This window comes from Pan troglodytes, chromosome 10, assembly GCF_028858775.2.
Source record: "Pan troglodytes isolate AG18354 chromosome 10, NHGRI_mPanTro3-v2.0_pri, whole genome shotgun sequence".
In the NCBI taxonomy this organism is placed as follows: domain Eukaryota; kingdom Metazoa; phylum Chordata; class Mammalia; order Primates; family Hominidae; genus Pan; species Pan troglodytes.
The window spans coordinates 43,122,443-43,129,041 of NC_072408.2; the positions used below are offsets into that span (position 1 = coordinate 43,122,443).

The following is a 6,599-nucleotide window of genomic DNA, read 5'->3' on the forward strand; positions in this document are numbered from 1 at the left end:
ACCACTTTTGAAAAGACCTAGGTGTGTGAAAAAGGACCGTCCGCCATACAAAGAACCAATTTCACAAACCTACTGGTAAACAAATACATTTATATAACTGGAACTTCAAAATGCTAGAGTTGTACTCATTTAAAAAAACCATTCAGCTACCTTTGGTCTTGAAAAAGCCTACACTGCAACATCCTAAGCATTGTTACATGCATCTCAATGAAGAAGAGTGGCCTTGCATTGCAGAATGAGGAGAGTACAATGTCACTGTGAAGAGTAGCATGTTATGGTTTCAGGGAACATCAACATTACAGCATTGGATTCTGTGCATCAGGATCGAGGCCACCATTGCCAGAAGGCAGATGGATAGGGAGAATATTCAGCTCATCCACTTGTGGAGTTGGGTGCATGACTACCAGCTGGTCCTGGGGAATGTCTGCCACAGCTGCTGCAAGGTTGGTGATAGATTTACTCTTTACACACTGAAAGTCTACATGCCGACTCTTTCCTTCTTCCTTCTCCCAGGACATTCAAATAAAGGGTCTTTGGACATAGTGTAGATAACTTCTGGGTGGCCTCCAGGCCTTTTCTTTACTTTTTCTTTGTAGGTAGGTTAACCTTCTATTCCCAGTCTAATCTTCTTTTTTTTTTTTTAAATTTTATTTTATTTTTATTGATCATTCTTGGATGTTTCTCACAGAGGGGGATTTGGCAGGGTCATAGGACACTAGTGGAGGGAAGGTCAGCAGACAAACAAGTGAACAAAGGTCTCTGGTTTTCCTAGGCAGAGTGTTTGTGTCCCTGGGTACTTGAGATTAGGGAGTGGTGATGACTCTTAATGAGCATGCTGCCTTCAAGCATCTGTTTAACAAAGCACATCTTGCACCGCCCTTAATCCATTTAACCCTGAGTGGACACAGCACATGTTTCAGAGAGCACAGGGTTGGGGGTAAGGTCATAGATCAACAGGATCCCAAGGCAGAAGAATTTTTCTTAGTACAGAACAAAATGAAAAGTCTCCCATGTCTACTTATTTCTACACAGACACGGCAACCATCTGATTTCTCAATCTTTTCCCCACCTTGCCCCCCTTTCTACTCCAGAAAACCGCCATCGTCATCATGGCCCATTCTCAATGAGCTGTTGGGTACACCTCCCAGACGGGGTGGTGGCCGGGCAGAGGGGCTCCTCACTTCCCAGTAGGGGCGGCCAGGCAGAGGTGCCCCTCAGCTCCCGGACCGGGTGGCTGGCCAGGCAGGGGGCTGACCCCCCCATCTCCCTCCCGGACGGGGCCGCTGGCCGGGCGTGGGGCTGACGCCCCCACCTCCCTCCCGGACGGGGCGGCTGGCCGGGCAGGGGGCTGACCCCCCCACCTCCCTCCCGGACGGGGCGGCTGGCCGGGAGGGGGTGCTGACCCCCCCACCTCCCTCCCGGACGGAGCGGCTGGCCGGGCGGGGGGCTGAGCCCCCCACCTCCCTCCCGGACGGGGCGGCTGGCCGGGTGGGGGGCTGAGCCCCCCACCTCCCTCCCGGACGGGACGGCTGGCCGGGCGGGGGGGCTGACCCCCCCCCACCTCCCTCCCGGACGGAGCGGCTGGCCGGGCGGGGGGCTGACCCCCCCACCTCCCTCCCGGACGGGGCGGCTGGCTGGGCAGAGGGGCTCCTGGCTGGGCAGAGGGGCTCCTCACTTCCCAGTAGGGGCGGCCGGGCAGAGGCGCCCCTCAGCTCCCAGACCCGGTGGCTGGTCAGGTGGGGGGCTGACCCCCCCATCTCCCTCCCAGATGGGGCGGCTGGCCGGGCGGGGGGCTGACCACCCCACCTCCCTCCTGGACGGGGCGGCTGGCCGGGAGGGGGCGCTGACCCCCCCACCTCCCTCCCGGACGGGGCGGCTGGCCGGGAGGGGGCGCTGACCCCCCCACCTCCCTCCCGGACGGAGCAGCTGGCCGGGCGGGGGGCTGAGCTCCCCACCTCCCTCCCAGACGGGGCGGCTGGCCGGGTGGGGGGCTGAGCCCCCCACCTCCCTCCCGGACAGGACGGCTGGCCGGGCAGGGGCTGACCCCCCCACCTCCCTCCCGGACGGGGCGGCTGGCTGGGCAGAGGGGCTCCTGGCTGGGCAGAGGGGCTCCTCACTTCCCAGTAGGGGCGGCTGGGCAGAGGCGCCCCTCACCTCCCGGACGGGGCGGCTGGCCGGGCGGGGGGCTGACCCCCACCTCCCTCCCGGACGGGGTGGCTGCCGGGTGGAGACGCTCCTCACTTCCCAGACTGGGTGGCAGCCAGGCAGAGGGGCTCCTCACTTCTCAGACGGGGCGGTTGCCAGGCGGAGGGTCTCCTCACTTCTCAGACGGGGTGGCCGGGCAGAGACGCTCCTCACCTCCCAGACGGGGTCACGGCCGGGCCGAGGCGCTCCTCACATCCCAGACGGGGCGGCGGGGCAGAGGCGCTCCCCACATCTCAGACGATGGGCTGCCGGGCAGAGACGCTCCTCACTTCCTAGATGGGATGGCGGCCGGGACGAGGCGCTCCTCACTTCCCAGGTGGGATGGCTGCCGGGCAGAGACGCTCCTCACTTTCCAGACTGGGCAGCCAGGCAGAGGGGCTCCTCACATCCCAGACGATGGGCAGCCAGGCAGAGACGCTCCTCACTTCCCAGACGGGGTGGCGGCCGAGCAGAGGCTGCAATCTCGGCACTTTGGGGGGCCAAGGCAGGCGGCTGGGAGGTGGAGGCCGTAGCGAGCCGAGATCACGCCACTGCACTGCAGCCTGGGCACCATTGAGCACTGAGTGAATGAGACTCCGTCTGCAATCCCGGCACCTCGGGAGGCTGAGGCTGGCGGATCACTCGCAGCTAGGAGCTGGAGACCAGTCCGGCCAACACAGCGAAACCCCGTCCCCATCAAAAAAACACGAAAACCAGTCAGGCGTGGTGGCACGCGCCTGCAATCGCAGGCGCTCGGCAGGCTGAGGCAGGAGAATCAGGCAGGGAGGCTACAGCGAGCCGAGATGGCAGCAGTACAGTCCACCTTTGGCCCGGCATGAGAGGGAGACCATGGAAAGGAGAGGGAGAGGGAGATGGGAGAGGGAGAGGGAGAGGGAGAGGGAGACGGGAGAGGGAGAGGGAGACGGGAGAGGGAGAGGGAGACGGGAGAGGGAGAGGGAGACGGGAGAGGGAGACGGGAGAGGGAGAGGGAGACGGGAGAGGGAGAGGGAGACGGGCCCCAGTCTAATCTTCTTAAGACCCCTCTCCTTCAAAACTGACTTGGCCACATCTCTGTTTTCAATGTACTTGAAAAATCTATATAATTTTGTGCTATAAATAATTTGTGAATATTCTTGTGCTATAAATAATTTGTGAATATCCATCTGTGGTGGGTATTCTTCATCCCAATCAACCACATTATCATCTGTAAGCACCACTATATGACATTCCCGTTCCCCACTCTGGGCACTAGCTACCATGAGAGGAAGGATCATTTCTTCCAGATAAAATTCAGATTGTCTATGAGCACCATCATTTGATAACTCATGCATTAGGGCACTGAGATGTCTACATTTAACAGTACTATATTCAAAAGAGATACAAAGACAGTCACATGCTTCTCTCACTTCAGGAATAGATATGCCATCAGGACAATGGATTATTCCTGTTTTATAGTAATCCAGAATAGCTCAAAACACAGTGGAACCAATCCCCTCTGCCACCTCATACTCTTCTTTCTTATTGGGTCATGTAAAGTTATGTTCTCGGCCAGATCCAAACATCCTGCCCAACATTGTATTTGGCTGTGCAGTAAAAATGGATGGGTCTACAACAAATCTAGTGTTATCCACTATTAGTGTCACTCGTTCTGACATTCTTATATTCTGAGCTCCTTCTTTTGCAATTTCATATACAAACACCATCTCCCCAGATGTCTTACAGCTACCACCTGAACTTGACTGACTACTGTTTCTGCTGCTGTTCCCAGCACTGCTAATGGAACCATTTGGGGATGCTTTTTGAGGACGCAGACTGCTTGGATGAGAGGAACTGCAATCTTTTTCTTGTTCAACATGGTGCTGTTGTGTTGGAGAAGTCACATTTCTAATACAAGGAGTGAGTTGAGACTCTGTTCTTTCATGAGATGAATCTCGTGATCTGTCACTTGACCTTCATCTATCTCTTGATCTCTTATGTCCCCCACTAGCATCATGTAGACTCATTTTGGTGTGGTCGACTCCTTTAGCAGTACGCGAGGAAGTACTTCAAACCTTTGAATCCCACGGTTTCCCCTTGACTTCCTGTCACCATTAGAGAAAAGCAGACAGCGTTTCAGTCACAGAGTTGGAGAAATACCGCAGGGACTACTCAGGGAAAGCATTTTCCTCATCAAAGCAAACTCCAAAATCGCTTCTGCCGGTGTGGACCAACTGGAACTGATGAGAGTTGGTCGTCTTGAGGGACACACTCTGTTCCCTAGCGTCCCCTGCTGCTTATTTTTAAATGCTCGGTTGGCGGGAACCCATGTGCCAGCTGAAACTCCTTCAGTTTGGCCGCCTAGGAAACATCCAGAGTCATCTGCATGGGCTGGCTGGGCAATAAAAACAGATTTAGTTTATTCGACCTCATAACATTCCTGAGCCAATGGATGGTTGGTTCAGGGCATCCTAGAGAGATGGTTACAACCGCCCAGTGGTGTGCCCCTGTGTGCTTGTAGGAGTATAACCAGGCCTGTCACAATCCAGTGATATGTCTGTGGTCCTGTCTGTGGACAATAACTGGCACCTGGACCTCAACAGCATCATTGCCAAGGTCAAGGCCTAGTATGAGGAGATGGCTTAGAAGAGCAAGGCCAAGGCCCAGACCCTGTACCAGACCAAGGTAAATAAGGATCATTGGATCAATCTGGACCCCACCAGCCTTTTCCAGGGCTTCTGAACTTTACCTCCAGCCCTTCTGGCACCATCCCAGATAATACATATTTTATTCACTAGGAAACCTATTGAAATTTCTTTCACAAATTTCCATAACTTGCAGAATCTTTTTTTTTTTTTTTTGAGATGGAGTCTCACTCACTCTGTTGCCCAGGCTGGACTGCAGTGGCACAATCTCGGCTCACTGCAACCTCTCTGCCTCCTAGCTTCAAGCGATTCTCCTGCTTCAGCCTCCTGAGTAGCTGGGATTATAGGCTTGCACCTGTATGCCCAGATAATTTTTGTGTTTTTAGTAGAGACAGCATTTCACCATATTGGCTAGGCTGGTCTTGAACTTTTGACCTCAAGTGATCTACCCACCCTGGTCTCCCAAGTATCTGGAATTACAGGTGTGAGCCACTGTGCCCACCCCCATAAACTTGCAGAGTCTTTATAGTGCTTTTCATTCGACTACCCGATATCTTTAAGGGCAACTCTGAGTTTCAGTTAAGTGATTCTTTCCACTCTACGTGCCTGGTGGGCTTTATGTGAATTAGGACTTTCTGGATTGATTCTATTGCCCTTTTCATACACATGTTTCAGGGTCAGGATAATCTCTCCCTACCTGCTCTCTCTGTTCACCCAGCTGTAGCTTGGGGAGCTGTAGACCACAGCCAGAAGACATGATGATGACTTGAGGAGCACCAAAAATGAGATTGCGGAGCTCAGCAGGATGATCCACAGGTTGTAGGCAGAGATTGAGAACATCAACAAGCAGGTGGGGGCAGCTCCTCAAAGCCCAGGATTATGGCTCTGATGAAAGTGGTGTCCTGGGACGCCAGAGGGGCCACCTGGACCTAGCAGGTAGGGCAGCTTTTCAGACTCCTGATTGGGACCTTTTGGAACTGGGCTTGCCAAGTGGCACCACATAGAACAAGGACTTTACGCTGTCTTAACTTACATCCATCAACTTAAAGGCAGAATGATCTTCTCTCAATCTGGTAGACATGGTCCCCAAAACTTCATAAACTATGAGGCATTGAGTTTCTGGGATCTCAGAATATGGATTATTCCTTCCCAAGAGGTGGGAAGCAGGTGACCACTATCTCTGGGTAAAGGCTTGACAATCACTGGAGTTTCCCAGTATGGTTTATTTTATATGGATGTGAATGCTATGAGCAGAAGTTAGCATCACCAGCCACATAGCACACAGATTAAAGATTTTCACTAACGGGAAAGATGGAGACCTGTGTTCACCTGGCTACATATGCAGTTGGATCCAGGGACTCAGTGCACTTCCTCCTCCTGCTTCGGAATGCTAACCTGGAGGTGGCAATTGCTGACACTGAGCAGCATGGCGCAGGGGGCGATGCTGACCCTCAAGGATGCCCAGGCCAAGTTGGCAGAGCTCAGAGAGGCCCTGCAGCAGGCCAGGGAGGACCAGGCTCATCTTCCGTGTGACTACCAAGAGCTGCTGAACATCAAGCTGGGCTGGATGTGGAGACTGCCACCTACCAGAAGATGCTGGAGGGCGAGGAGTGCACCAGCGTAGGCACTGTCTGGTCAAGGCACAGAATCCAACTTGAGAAACCCATTTCACAGGATTATGTGGTCCTTTGGTTAGCTATACTGTGTTACAGTGATTTTTGTCTCTGCATTTCCTTCCCCTTGGTATATGGAGGCTCTAACACAGTGGCACGGGACAAAGGAAGGGCTCAACAA

The 6,599-nt window shown here is 54.1% G+C and overlaps 1 pseudogene; it reads right to left on the reverse strand.

Annotated features, from left to right (window-relative positions):
• Positions 1-296: 296 nt before the first annotated feature.
• Positions 297-4,187, reverse strand: LOC100615687 (BTB/POZ domain-containing protein 10-like; annotated as a pseudogene).
• Positions 4,188-6,599: the final 2,412 nt, after the last annotated feature.